This window comes from Bos javanicus, chromosome 23, assembly GCF_032452875.1.
Source record: "Bos javanicus breed banteng chromosome 23, ARS-OSU_banteng_1.0, whole genome shotgun sequence".
NCBI lineage: Eukaryota > Metazoa > Chordata > Mammalia > Artiodactyla > Bovidae > Bos > Bos javanicus.
The window spans coordinates 3,270,768-3,285,460 of record NC_083890.1 but is presented as its reverse complement, the minus strand read 5'-3'; the positions used below and the strand labels follow the sequence as shown (position 1 = coordinate 3,285,460).

At 38.6% G+C, this 14,693-nt stretch overlaps 1 protein-coding gene across 1 annotated transcript in view; it reads left to right on the top strand.

Annotated features, from left to right (window-relative positions):
• BEND6 (BEN domain containing 6) overlaps positions 1–12,619 on the top strand; it is a 63,354-nt gene extending 50,735 nt beyond the window's left edge. Inside the window, exon 7 of the mRNA XM_061397804.1 lies at positions 11,371–12,619. The gene's annotated coding sequence lies outside the window, so the exon portion shown is untranslated. The remainder of the gene's footprint in view (positions 1–11,370) is intronic.
• Positions 12,620–14,693: the final 2,074 nt, after the last annotated feature.

Here is a 14,693-nt window from a genome sequence, read left to right as displayed (position 1 = left end):
TTTAAGCCAACTTTTTCACTCTCCACTTTCACTTTCCTCAAGAGGCTTTTTAGTTCCTCTTCACTTTCTGCCATAAGGGTGGTGTCATCTGCATATCTGAGGTTATTGATATTTCTCCCGGCAATTGATTCCAGCTTGTGTTTCTTCCAGTCCAGCATTTCTCATGATGTACTCTGCATATAAGTTAAATAAACAGGGTGACAATATACAGCCTTGACAAACTCCTTTTCCTATTTGGAACCAGTCTGTTGTTCCATGTCCAGTTCTAACTGTTGCTTCCTGACCGGCATACAAATTTCTCTAGAGGCAGATCAGGTGGTCTGGTATTCCCATCTCTTTCAGAATTTTCCACAGTTTATTGTGATCCACACAGTCAAAGGCTTTGGCATAGTCAATAAAGCAGAAATAGATGCTTTTCTGGAACTCTCTTGCTTTTTCCATGATCCAGCAGATGTTGGCAATTTGATCTCTGGTTCTTCTGCCTTTTCTAAAACCAGCTTGAACATCAGGAAGTTCACAGTTCACGTATTGCTGAAGCCTGGCTTGGAGAATTTTGAGCATTACTTTACTAGCGTGTGAGATGAGTGCAATTGTGTGGTAGTTTGAGCATTCTTTGGCATTGCCTTTCTTTGGGATTGGAATGAAAACTGACCTTTTCCAGTCCTGTGGCCACTGCTGAGTTTTCCAAATTTGCTGGCATATTGAGTGCAGCGCTTTCACAGCATCATCTTTCAGGATTTGGAATAGCTCAACTGGAATTCCATCACCTCCACTAGCTTTGTTCATAGTGATGCTTTCTAAGGCCCACTTGACTTCACATTCCAGGATGTCTGGCTCTAGGTCAGTGATCACACCATCGTGATTATCTGGGTCGTGAAGATCTTTTTTGTACAGTTCTTCTGTGTATGCTGAGTCATATGGTAGTTTTATTCCTAGATTTTTAAGGAATCTCCATACCATCTTCCATAGTGGCTGTATCCATTTACATTCCCACCAACAGTGCAAGAGCATTCCCTTTTCTCCACACCCACTCCAGCATTTATTGTTTGTAGACTTCTGATGATGGACATTCTGACTGGTGTGAGGTGATACCTCATTGTAATTTTGATTTGCATTTCTCTAATAATGAGGGATGTTGAGCATCTTTTCATGTGTTTGTTAGTCATCTGTCTGTCTTCTTTGGAGAAATGTCTGTTTAGGTCTTTTTCCCATTTTTTGATTGGGTTGTTTTTCTGGTATTAAGTTGTATGAGCTGCTTGTATATTTTGGAAATTAATCCTTTGTCAGTTGTTTCATCTGCTATTATTTTCTCCCATTCTGAGGGTTGTCGTTTCACCTTGCTTAGAGTTTCCTGTGCTGTGCAAAAGCTTTTACGTTTAATCAGGTCCCACTCGTTTACTTTTGTTTTTTTTTCCATTACTCTAGGAGGTGGGTCATAGAGGGTCTTGCTTTGATTTATGTCCTCGAGTGTTCCGCCTATGTTTTCCTCTAAGGGTTTTCTAATTTCTGGTCTTACATTTAGGTCTTTAATCCATTTTAAGTTTATCTCTGTGTATGGTGTTAGGAAGTATTCTAATTTCATTCTTTTACATGTAGCTGTCCAATTTTTCCAGCACCATTTATTGAAGAGGCTGTCTTTGCCCCATTGTATATTCTTGCCTCCTTTGTCAAAAATAAAGTGCCCACAGGTGCATGGGTTTATTTCTGGGCTTTCTATCTTGTTCCATTGGTCTATATTTCTTTTTTTGTGCCGGTACCATACTGTCTTGATGACTGTCGTTTTGTGGTGTAATCTGAAGTCAGGAAGGTTAATTCTTCCAGCTCCATTGTTTTTCTCAAGACTGCTTTAGCTATTTGGGGTCTCTTGTGTTTCATATGAATTTTGAAGTTTTTTGTTCTAGTTCTGTGAAAACTGCCATTGGTAATTTGATTGGGATTGCATTGAATCTGTAGATTGTGTTTGGTGGTATAGTCTTTTTCACAATATTGATTCTTCCTACCCAGAAACATGGAATATCTCTCAATTTGTTTATGTCATCTTTTATTTCTTTCATCAGTGTCTTAAAATTTTCTGTGTACACTTCTTTTGTCTCATTAGGTAAGTTTATTCCTAGATATTTTATTCTTTTTGTTGCAGTGGTGAATGGGATTAATTCCTTGATTTCTCTTTCTGATTTTTCATTGTTAGTATATAGAAATGCAAGTGATTTCTGTGCGTTGATTTTGTATCCTGTGACTTTGCTAAATTCACTGATTAGCTCTAGTAATTTTCTGATAGTATCTTTATTGTTTTTAATGTACAGTATCATGTCATCTGCAAACAGTGAGAGCTTGACTTCTTTCCAATCTGGATTCCTTTTATTTCTTTTTGTTCTCTGACTGCTGTAGCTAGGACTTCCAGAACTATGTTGAATAATAGTGGTGAAACTGAACACCCTTGTCCTGTTCCTGATCTTACGGATAATGCTTTCAGTTTTTCACCATTGAGAATAATGTTTCCTGTAGGCTTGTCATATATGGCCTCTACAATGTTGAGGTTGGTTCCTTCTGTGCCTATTTTTTGAAGAGTTTTCATCATAAATGGGTGCTGAGTTTTGTCAAAGGCTTTTTCTGCATCTATTGAGATTATCATATAGTTTTTATCTTTCAGTTTGTTAATATGGTGTATCACATTGATTGATTTGCATATATTGAAGAATCCTGCCTCCCTGGAATAAACCCAACTTGATCATGGTGTATGAGATTTTTAATGTATTGTTCAATTCTGTTTGCTAAAATTTTGTTGAGGATTTTTGCATCTATGTTCATCAGTGATATTGCCCTGTAGTTTTCTTTTTCTGTGTTGTCTTTATCTGGTTTTGGTATCAGGGTGATGGTGGCTTCATAGAATGAGTTTGGAAGTGTTCCTTCCTCTGCAATTTTTTGAAAGAGTTTTAGAAGAATAGGCATTAGCTCATCTCTAAATGTTTGATAGAATTCTCCTGTGAAACCATCTGAGGGCCTTTTTTGGTGGGGGGGAGATTTTTTTTATTGCAGCTTCAATTTCAGTGATTGCAATTGGGTTGTTCATAATTTCTACTTCTTCCTGGTTCAGTCTTGGAAGATTGAACATTTCTAAGAATCTCTGTTTCTTCCAGGTTATCCATTTTATTGCCATATAGTTGTTCATAATAGTCTCTAATAATCCTTTGTATTTCTGCACTGTCTGTTGTAATCTCTCCTTTTTCATTTCTAATTATGTTGATTTGTTTCTTCTCTCTCTTTTCCTTGATGAGTCTGGCTAAAGTTTTGTCCGCTTTGTGTATCTTCTCAAAGAAGCAGCTTTTAGTTTTATTAAGCTTTACTCTTGTTTCTTTCATTTCTTTTTCAGTTATTTCTGCTCTATTTTTATGATTTCTTTCCTTCTGCTAATTCTGGGGGGTTTTGCTCTTCTTTTTCCAGTTGTTTTAGGTGTAAAGTTAGGTTGTATATTCAATGTTTTTCTTGTTTCTTGAGGTAGGATTGTATTGCTATAAACTTCCTCTTAGAACTGCTTTTTGCTGCATCCCATAGGTTTTGAGTTGTGTTTTCATTGTCATTTGTTTCTAGAAAATTTTTGATTTCCCTTTTGATTTCTTCAGTAACCTGTTGGTTACTTAGAAACGTATTGTTTAATCTCCATGTGTTTGTGTTTTTTACAGTTTTTCTGTTGTATTTGATATCTAGTCTCATAGCATTGTGGTCAGAAAAGACACTTGATATGATTTCAGTTTTCTTAAATTTACTGAGGTTTGATTTGTGACTCAAGATGTGGTCTGTCCTGGAGAATGTTCCATGTGCACTTGAGAAGATGTATTTTTCTGCATTTAGATGGAATGTCCTGAAGATACCAATGAGATCCATCTCATCTAATGTTTCAGTTAAGACTTGTGTTTCCTTATTAATTTTCTGTTTCGATGATCTGTCCATTGGTATGAGTGGGGTGTTAAGGTCTCCTACTATTATTGTGTTACTATTAATTTCTCCTTTTATGTCTGTTAGTGTTTGTCTTAATGTATTGCGGTGCTCCTATGTTGGGTGCATAGATATTTACAATTGTTATGTCTTCCTCTTGGATTGATCCCTTGATCATTATGTAGTGTCCTTCCTTATCTCTTGTAATATTCTTTGTTTTAAAGTCTATTTTTTCTGGTATGAAGATTGCTATTCCAGCTCTCTTTTGCTTTCCATGTGCATGGAATATATTTTTCCATCCAGACATCTAGAATATATTTTTCCATCCAGACTCTCACTTTCAGTCTATATGTGTCTTTAGGTCTGAAGTGGGTTTCTTGTAGACAGTACATATATGGGTCTTGTTTTTATATCCATTCAGCCAGTCTGCGTCTTTTGGTTGGAGCATTTAATCCATTTGCATTTAAAGTAATTATTGATATATGTGTTCCTATTGCCAGTTTCTTAACTGTTTGGGGTTTGATATTGTAGATCTTTTTCTTCTCTTGTATTTCTTGACTCTATAAGTCCCTTTAACATTTGTTGTAAAGCTGATTTGGGGTTACTGAATTCTCTTAACTTTTGCTTGTCTGAAAAGCTTTTGATTTCTCCATCAATTTTGAATGAGGTCCTTGCTGGGTACAGTAATCTTGGTTGTAGATTTTTCCCTTTCAGTACTTAAAATATATCCTGCCATTCCCTTCTGGCCTGCAGAGTTTCTGCTGAAAGATCAGCTGTTAAACGTATCGGGTTTCCCCTGTATGTTCCTTGTTTCTTTTCCCTTGCTGCTTTTAATATTCTTTACTGTGTTTCATCTTTGTTAGTTTGATTATTATGTGTCTTGGCCTGTTTCTCCTTGGATTTACCCTGTATGGGACTCTTCGTGCCTCTTGGACTTGATTGATTATTTCCTTTTCCATGTTGGGGATATTTTCACCTATAATCTCTTCAAAAATGTTCTCATACCTTTTCTTTTGCTCTTCTTCTTGGACCCCTATAATTTGAATCTTGGTGCATTTGACATTGTCCAAGGGGCCTCTGGAACTATCCTCAGTTCTTTTCATTCTTTTCATTCATCCATACTTTATTCTGTTCTTCAGAAGTTATTTCTACCATTTTATCTTCCAGCTCACTGATTCATTCTTCTGCTTCAGATATTCTGCTATTGATTCCTTCTGCCATATTTTTAATTTCAGTAATTATGTTGTTTGTCTCTGTATGTTTGTTCTTTAATTCTTCTAGGTCTTTGTTAATTGATTCTTGCATTTTCTCCATTCTGTTTTTTCAAGGTTTTTGATCATCTTTACTATCATTATTCTGAATTCTTTTTCAGGTAGTTTGCTTATTTCCTCTTCATTTATTTTGGCTTCTGTGTTTATAGTTTTACTCATTTGTGCAGTATTTCTCTGCCATTTCATTACTTTTCTTAAACTTATTGTGTTTGAGATTTTCTTTTCCCAGGCTTCAAGGTTGAATACTTTTTGGTTTCTGCCCTCCTAATGTTGGTGCAGTGGTTTGTGTAAACTTCATACAGGGTGAGATTTGTGCTGTTTTGTTGTTGGTGGTGGTCCTCTGATGGGCAAGGCTGAGTGAGGTGGTAATCCTGTCTGCTGATGATTGGGTTTGTATTTTTGTTTTGTTTGTTGTTTGGATGAGGCATCCTGCACAGGGTGCTACTCATGGTTGGGAGATGCTGGGTCTTGTATTCAAGTGGTTTCTTTTGTGGGAGTTCTCACTATTTGATAATCCCTAGGATTAGTTCTCTGGTAGTCTGGGGTCTTGGAGTCAGTGCCCCCACTCCAAAGGCTCAGGGCTTGATCTCTGGTCAGGAATGAAGATTCCAGAAGTGGTGTGTTATGGCATTAAGTGAGATTAAAACAAATACCCAAAAACGAGGAACCAAAGATGAACCCCAGACAAATGGCAGTTACAAAATCAGGCAAAATAATTTAAAAAATGGAAAATACACCTATACATATACACCCATAAACAAAATGAGAACAGTCCAATAAAAGTAAAGTACAATGGATTGACCTGGTGAAAATGGAAACCAAAAGTTATATCTACCAGTTAGGAACAAAACTAACTACGGCACAAACTGGAAAACAAAGCTAGAGCAAGGTGCCAGCTGAGGATTAAGCAAAGAAAACAAAACTAGCAAATATGTTGAGAGGAAAGTAAAGGAGAAAAACAAAGAAAGAATAGATATTCAAAGTTAAATAGAGGTAGATAAAGAAAAGTTATATACATTAAAGATTAACTGCAAGGGAAAAAGAACAGTAGGAAAAAGCAAACAAAGGAATAAATGTAGAAAGAATAATAGCTTTAAAAAATTAAAATTTAAAAAAAGAAGAGGAAAGAAAAAAAGAAGAAGGAAAGAAAAAAAATAAAATAAAGAAAAACTCCACAGAACTGCAAAGGTCCAATGTAGAAGCAGAGGTTTATAACAACAATAAAAAGTGTGATTGAAAGAAAAAGACTCAAAAGCTTGATTAGCTTTCATAGTGTCAATAAAACTGACAACTACAACAGAGGAGGGGTGAAAGAGGGAAAAAAAAGAAAAAGAAAGAACATCCAAAAGAACCACAGAGCAAGTCAAAACATAAGAGTAACAAATGTTTTTCTTGAGTTACTGCTGTCAGGGAGTCACAGTCCACCTCACCTCCCTAGGATGGCCTCCAATACTGTGCTGGTCTCTGGACCTGCTGTGGGGGCAGCTCGGATTCTAATCTGGTCCTACTCCTGTATGCTCTTGCCTCCAATGTCCACAGCTATCAGAACTAGTATGTTTTCTTTTGTGGGAGCTCTCAACGTCCTTTTATCTATTCCATAGACACAGGGTCTGCCTTGTTGATTGTGTGGATTTAATCTGCAGCTTGTACAGCTGGTGAGGAGGTTTTGGGTCTTCTTCCTTAGCCACACTGCCCCTGGGTTTCAATTGTGGTTTTATTTCCACCTCTGCATGTGGTTTGGGGGTTTGTGTCCACTGGGGTTTGCTCCTGAGGCTGCCCTGGAGGGCTTGGGTTTGCCTCTGTGAGGGCCAGGTGTGGAGGCAGTGCAGCTGTTTGAGTCTCAGGGGTTCTGGCAGCAACAGTACTCAGTAGGGCTGGCGGCTAGGGCAGCAGGAAATACAGTGCTCTAGAAGGGTACGGCAACCAGTATTGGCCAGTACGCTCCAGTATTCTTGCCTGAAGAACCCCCCTGACAGAGAAGCCTGGCAGGCCACAGTCCATACAGTTGCAAAGAGTTGGACATAATTGAAGTGACCCCATGTGCATAGACTTTTCTTTGCCTGTGGCAGCTCTGCCCCAGTGAGGGTTGAGTGTGAAGGTGGTGCAGCTACTTGGGTTGTGGGAACCCTGGTGGCACCAAGTGTGCAGGGACACGGACTGCCTCAGCCTCAGGAGTTATGGTGCTATCAGTCTTTTTTAGAGCCTCTGGTAGCTGGCAATCAGAAGGCCTCTTTGGCTAGTCTTTCTCCATAGCTCCGCCCATTCAGGCACTTAGAGGGTTCTCTTGCCTGGGGTCCTTCTATGTTGTTCTGAGTGTCAGGCACATAGAGGGGCTCCCCTGGCTGGGGTCCTACTCTGGAGATCAGCATGTCAGGCACTTAAAGGGGCACCCTGGGTGGGGTCTTAACTCTAGTTCGGTGCATCAGGCACTTGATGGGCCATCCTGTCTACTGATCAACTGCCAGTGCTGACGTGTGGGGAAAGAGAGGCTATGGTGATGGCTCCACTCCCTACGTGTGACTCAGCAGTATTGCCTTGCTTCCATGGCTGCCTGGCTTTCCTCCACAGGCATTTTCCACCACAATCTCCTCCCTCACATCCTCTCTGTCCGTCTCTCCAGTCGACAGCAGCCCTTGCCCTGGGGTTGCTCCACAATCCCTAAGCTCCAGCTCCCAACCACTGCACCTTCTAAGTAAGGGACCTGTATCCCTGTCCAGGGCATGTATGGCTGCAGCAAGGACTGTCTGATTCTCATTCCATTTAGGTTGACAGAGATCAACTGTTTCACTCTCAGCCTTAAAAGTTTTTCCTCTGACTCAGACAATTGCCCCGATGTGGGGATCAGACCCCTGCTTCAGCTCTCCCACCCACTGAAGGCAGGTCCAGACCTAGTAACACTCCTGTTTTTCCCCCTAGTTCCTTCATCCTAACAAGTTTTTGCGTGGTTCTATACATTCTTTTCCACTGGTCAGGTACTCCTGTCCACTCTCAGCTGGTGGTCTTTATGCATCTCTGTGTGTGAAGGTGTATTCCTGATGTATCCATGAAAAGAGATGTACTCCGTGTCCACCTCCTCCCCCGCCATCTTGTTCTCCAAGACCTTTTTTGTATTCTTGCCACCTCTTCTTAATCTCTCCTGCTTCTATTAGGTCTTTACTATTTCTGCCCTGTATTGTTCATTTCCTTGCATGAAACATTCCCTTTATAACACCAGTTCTCTTGAAGAGATCCCTATTCTTTCCCATTCTACTGTCTTTTATTTCTTTGCACTGTTCATTTAAGAAAGCTTTCTTATGTCTCACTATTCTCTGGAATTCTGCACTCAGTGGGTATGTCTTTCCCTTTCTCCTTCACCTTTCACTTCTCTTTTTTGTTTCACAGACAAAACTCTGTGAGCCTTTGACCTGCTTTATGTTGTACTCCAAGGTCAAACTTGTCTGTTACTCCAGGTATCTCTTGATTTCCTACTTTTGCATTCCAATCCCCAGTGATGAAAAGGGCATCTTTTTTTGATGTTAGTTCTAGAATGTGTTGTAGGTCTTCATAGAACCAGTCAACTTCACCTTCTCTTGCATTACTGGTTGAGGCATAGACTTGGATTACTGTGATGCTGAATCAGTTGCCTTGGAAAAGAACCAAGTACATTCTGTCATTTTTGAGATTGAACTTAAGTGCTGCATTTTTTATTCTTTTGTTGGCTATGAGGGCTACTACCTTTAGTCCACTGGATTCTTGCCCACAATAGTAGACATAATGGTCATCTGAGTTAAATTCACTCATTCCTGTCCATTTTAGTTCACTGATTCTTAAAATATCAATATTCACTCATGCCATCTCCTGCTTCATCACATCCAATTTGCTTTGATTCATGGACCTAACATTCCAGGTTCCTATGCAATGTTTTTCTTTATAGCATCAAACTTTACTTTCACCACCAGACACATCCACAACTGAGTGTCGTTTCCAGTTTGACCCAACCGCTTCACTTCATTCTTTCTGGAGCTATTAGTAATTGATTTCCTCTCTTCATCTGTAGCATATTCTGAACTAAAAGGCTCATCTTCCAGTGTCATATCTTTTTGCTTTTTCATACTGTTCATGGGGTTCTCACAGCTGGAACACTGAAGTAGTTCTTCTAAAGGGACTTCTCTAAATGAAAAAGAAAAACCAGAAACTCCAGAAAAAACAGAAAACCAGAAAATAGAATTATATTTCTAGAAAAACAAGAAAGGTAAAATTTCACAAGGAAAAAAAAACTCACCAGTAAGAGCAAACAGACAGTAAGGGCAGTATACCCACCACTTATAATGCTAGTATGAAAGTTAAAAGACAAAATCATCTATGTTGAATAGTTAAAGAGTACACAAAATACAAAGACATAAATATGATGTAAAAAACATGACATGTTCTGGGGAGGAAGTAAAAATGTAGGATTGTTAGAATGTGTTTGAATTTAGGAGATTATCAACTTAAAAAAAAATTATCTGTATATATAGGTTGCCATATATAAACCTCGGGCTTCCCAGATGGCTCAGTGGATAAAGAACCTGTCTGCAGTGCAGGAGACATGGGATCGATCTTTGGGTTGGGAAGATCCCCTGGAAAAGGGCATGGCAACCCACTCTAGTATTCTTGCCTGGGAAATTCCATCAACAGAAGAGCCTGGCAGGCTACAGTCTGCTGCTACTGCTGCTAAGTCGCTTCAGTTGTGTCCGACTCTGTGTGACCCCATAGACGGCAGCCCACCAGGCTTCCCTGTCCCTGGGATTCTCCAGGCAAGAACAATGCAGTGGGTTGCCATTTCCTTCTCCAAATGCATGAAAGTGAAAAGTGAAAGTGAAGTCGCTCAGTCGTGTCCGACTCTTCACGACCCCATGGACTGCAGCCTACCAGGCTCCTCCTGCATGGGATTTTCCAGGCAAGAGTACTGGAATGTGGTGCCATTGCCTTCTCCAAGGCTACAGTCTATGGGGTCACAAAGAGCTGGATACGACTGAAGCGACTGAGCACGCTCATATAAACCTTATGATAACTAAAAACACAAATCCATAATACATTCCCCCACAAAAGAGAAAGGGATCCAAACGTAACTCTAAATACAGTCATCAAACCAGAGGGAAGAGAGCAAAAGAAGAGAAAAGAAAAAAACAAAGAAAGAAGAATGAATAATGAGGAAACTATAAACAAGACAAAAAGTCACCCTACTGAATGAGAGAAGATATTTGAAATGATATACTCCATAGGAGTTAATATCCAAAATACAGAGAACTCATACAATTGAACATAAAAAAAAAAACACAAACAGCCCCATTTAAAAATGTATAGAGGACCTGAATAGACATTTTTCCAAAGAAGACATACAGATGGCTAAAAGGCATATCAAAAGATGCTCAGCATCACTAATCATCAGGGAAATGCAAATCAAAACCACAACGAGATATCATCTCACACCTGTCAGAATGGCTATTATCAAAAATACAGCAAATAAGAAGCGTTGGCAAGGATGCAGAGAAAAGAGAACCCTCATGTACTGTTGGTGGACTGAAAAATTGGTACGCCCTCTGTGGAAAACAGTATGGAGGTTCCTCAAAAAATAAAAAATAAAATTACCATATGAGCCAGCAATTACACTTCTGGGTATTTTTCCAAAAAAAAAAACAAAAACAGTAATTAAAAAAGATATATGTACCCCTGTGTTCATAGAAGCATTATTTACAGTAGCCAAGACTGGAAGAAGCCTAATGTTCACTGACAGATGAATGGACAAAGAAGATGTGGGATATTTATATATATACATATATATAATTTCATATATCTATGAAAGAGGTAAGGTAGGTTTGGGAAATTTCCTAATATTTAAACACTCAGCGAGTATTATTGAAGAGTGACAAACAGAACTGTAGATAATTTTTTAACGGGTATGTGGGGATTGTTCATTTTCCTTTGTGTGTTCAAGTTTTCTTTAAAGTCATTTGTTAAAAATATATATTAAATATTTTAGTTGTTACCTATGCCGGAACTCTTCAGAGTAGATCGTAAAACAATTCCTTTGCCACTGAGCTATCAGGGAAGCTTATTAAAAAAAAAAAAAAAAACAACTGTTAAAAATACTATAAGAAGTCTCACATAAATATGTTCTTTTCTTTTTTTTACTTGCTTCTTATAGGTATCCTCAGTTCCTGAAACAAGAGCACCTTCAGTTGTAAGTCTAATACCGGCTCTTGCTGGAGACTCTGCAGCCTCCCTGGCAGTGAGCACAGGGACAGGCGCAGGGACAGGCCGAGAGGCACTTGGGACACCGCTGGCCGTCCTACTGGAGCACAAGCTCACGAAGAAGCTGCATGTAGACGCCACCCTCAGTACCAGTGATGCATCAAACCACAGAGTTTCTAGCAGGCCCACGAGCATGCAGTATAGTTTCTTGGAAATATGCACTTTCCTGCCCCAAAGTGCTTCCCTGTACAGCTAACCCAACAGGATAATCTGAGCTCTTATCATAACAACAAAAACTTTAACCCCTAAGAGTCATCATTGTCCTGATCAATCCCTGTTCCATTTATTATTACCAATGACTCTCCATTTTAGCTTTTGGATCTTTAGTATAAGCACATGTTTGGAAAAGTAAACAGTGAAAAAATCAATGTTCACAAACATGAGAGCAACAAAATCAACTTAATTGATCATTATATCTAATGAACTACTAGTATCTTAGCAATAAGATTACATAAAATTTATAAAATAAGAATCTGAGAAAATAAGAACAGGAAGAACTTTTCATTTTACTATAAACTTATTCCACTGTACTCCTGAAAAAGAAATAAATCCAAGTTTTTGATTGTTAAAACATGCATCAACTTTTAAAAAAAAACCTTTTTTATGTTTGTCTGTTTACCTGCTTCTTTTTATTGCCTAAAGTATATTAAATGCACGTGTGTAATATAAAGCATCAATATCTAAAACATTGTGTATAAGATAAAAGCCTTTTTGTTATTGTTGGTTATACTGTTACATTGCTTAGTTTTAACTAATTTGTTTTCATAGTTTCAGAGGAGAAAATAATTGAAAACAAAAATGGGTTTAGTAATTAGCCACATACACGAATACCATTTTGTAAACGAATGAAAGATAAAATATTCTTTATCAATAGACTTCTCATTTGACGTCAGGTTGTCACAAGTGACAATTGTGCAGTGTCAAGCCATGCTTCTTCAGCACAAAAGGCCATGCTCAGACTTGGAGAGGAGGATCCCTAAGATGGTTACAAAGTCCAGTACTGTGGACCCGGGAACATTCCATAACGGTTGCTTGACAACAATGTGATTGTACAAAATAAATATTCTTAAGGAAATAACTTAGGTTGACATTTGCTACTTTTAACTAAATATGAATAAATTTCATTGAAAATATAAAAACCATTTGCTTGTTTCTTATTAATGTGAAAAATCCAGGGAGAAAATAATTTTCTGGGCTGATAGTTTTTTTACATAACATAGGGTTGCTTGTATTAGTATCTTTTCAAATCAAAGTTCTGTCTGGATGTATGCCCAGAAGTGGAATTGCTGGATCCGATGGTAACTCTAATTTTAGTTTTTTGAGGAATCTCAATACTGTTCTCCCTAGTGGCTGCATCAATTTACATTTCCATCAACAGTATAGGAGGGTTCCCTTTTCTTCACACGCTCTTCAGCATTTATTATTTGTAGGCTTTTTAAAAAGATTTAAAAGAACTAAAAAACTGAAAAGCTTCATATATTTAATGATCGTATATGCTTGTCAAATAAGAGCTGAGGTGAATTTTTTTCTAAATTCAATTTCTGCGATGTCATTGTTTGCTCTCTGGGTTTCAAGTGTGTGGTCACCTGATAGACCATCCACTGGAAGTTATGTCCATGTTCATTCTTTGGACCCTGGTCACTGTGAGGTGGAGCCTGGCAAGGGCTAATCGTCCTGGGGGTCAATAACAAATATCAGTGCTCCTGTTAACCTTGTCATAGCCAAATAGAGGGTCAAAAAGTCAACGTGTTGCAGGAAGTTCCAAATGTGAAAATTAACAAAGCAGTTGAAAGCTACAGCTAACATCATATTTCATGATGGAAGACAGAATGCTTTCCCTCTAAAGGAAGAACAAATCAAGAATCTTTATTCTCACTACATATAGTCAAGATTGTGTTGGAGCTTCTAACTAGTACAGTAAGCCAAAGAAAGAAATAAAAGTCATTCAGATTAGAAGAGAAGCAGAAAGATTGTCTTTATCCACAGACAACAGGTTTATCTATGCAGATGATCAAATGGAGTGTCTAAAAAGTAGAAAAACTAAAAAGTGAGTTCAGCAAAGATGCAAGATACAAGATCAATTTACAGAAGTCAATTATATTTCAGCTGTTGGGTCAGCAAGATGACAGAATAGAAGTTTACTATCACCTTTTTCTGATAAAATGTGGTCCACTGGAGAAGGGAATAGCAAACCACTTCAGTATTCTTGCCTTGACAACCCCATGAACAGTATGAAAATGCAAAAAGATAGGACACTGAAAGATGAACTCCACAGGTCAGTAGGTGCCCAATAAGCTACCAGAGATCAGGGGAGAAATAACTCCAGAAACAATGAAGAGACAGAGCCAAAGTAAAAACAACACCCAATTGTGGATGTCAATGGTGATGGAAGTAAAGTCTGATGCTGTAAAGAGCAACATTGCATAGGAACCTGGAATGTTAGGTCCACGAATCAAGGCAAATTGAAAGTGGTCAAACAGGAGATGGTAAGAGTGAACATTGACATTTTAGGAATCAGTGAACTAAAATGGATTGGAATGGATGAATTTAACTCAGATGACCATTATATCCACTACTGTGGGCAAGAATCCCTTAGAAGAAATGGAGTAGTCATCATAGTCAACAAAAGAATCAGAAATGCAATACTTGGATGCAATCTCAAAACGACAGAATGATCTCTGTTCGTTTCCAAGGCAAACCATTCGATATCACAGTACTCCAAGTCTATGCCCCAAACAGTAATGCTGAAGAAGCTGAGGTTGAATGATTCTATGAAGACTTACAAGACCTTCTAAAATTAACACCCAAAACAGATGTCTTCTTCATTATAGGGGACTGGAATTCAAAAGCAGTAAGTCAAGAAATACCTGGCTAAGTCACTTCAGTCGTGTCCGACTTTGTGTGACCCCATAGACAGCAGCCCACCAGACTCCCCTGTCTCTGGGATTCTCCAAGCAAGAACGCTGGAGTGGGTTGCCATTTCCTTCTCCAGTGGACCTGGAGTGACAGGCAAATCTGGCCTTGGAGTATAAAACAAAGCTGGTCAAAGGCTAACAGAGTTTTACCAAGAGAACACGCTGGTCATAGCAAACACCCTCTTTCAACAACACAAGAGAAGACTCTACACAAGAACATCACCAGATGGTCAATACCGAAATCAGATTGATTATATTCTTTGCAGCCAAAGATGGAGAAGCTCTATACAGTCAGCAAAAA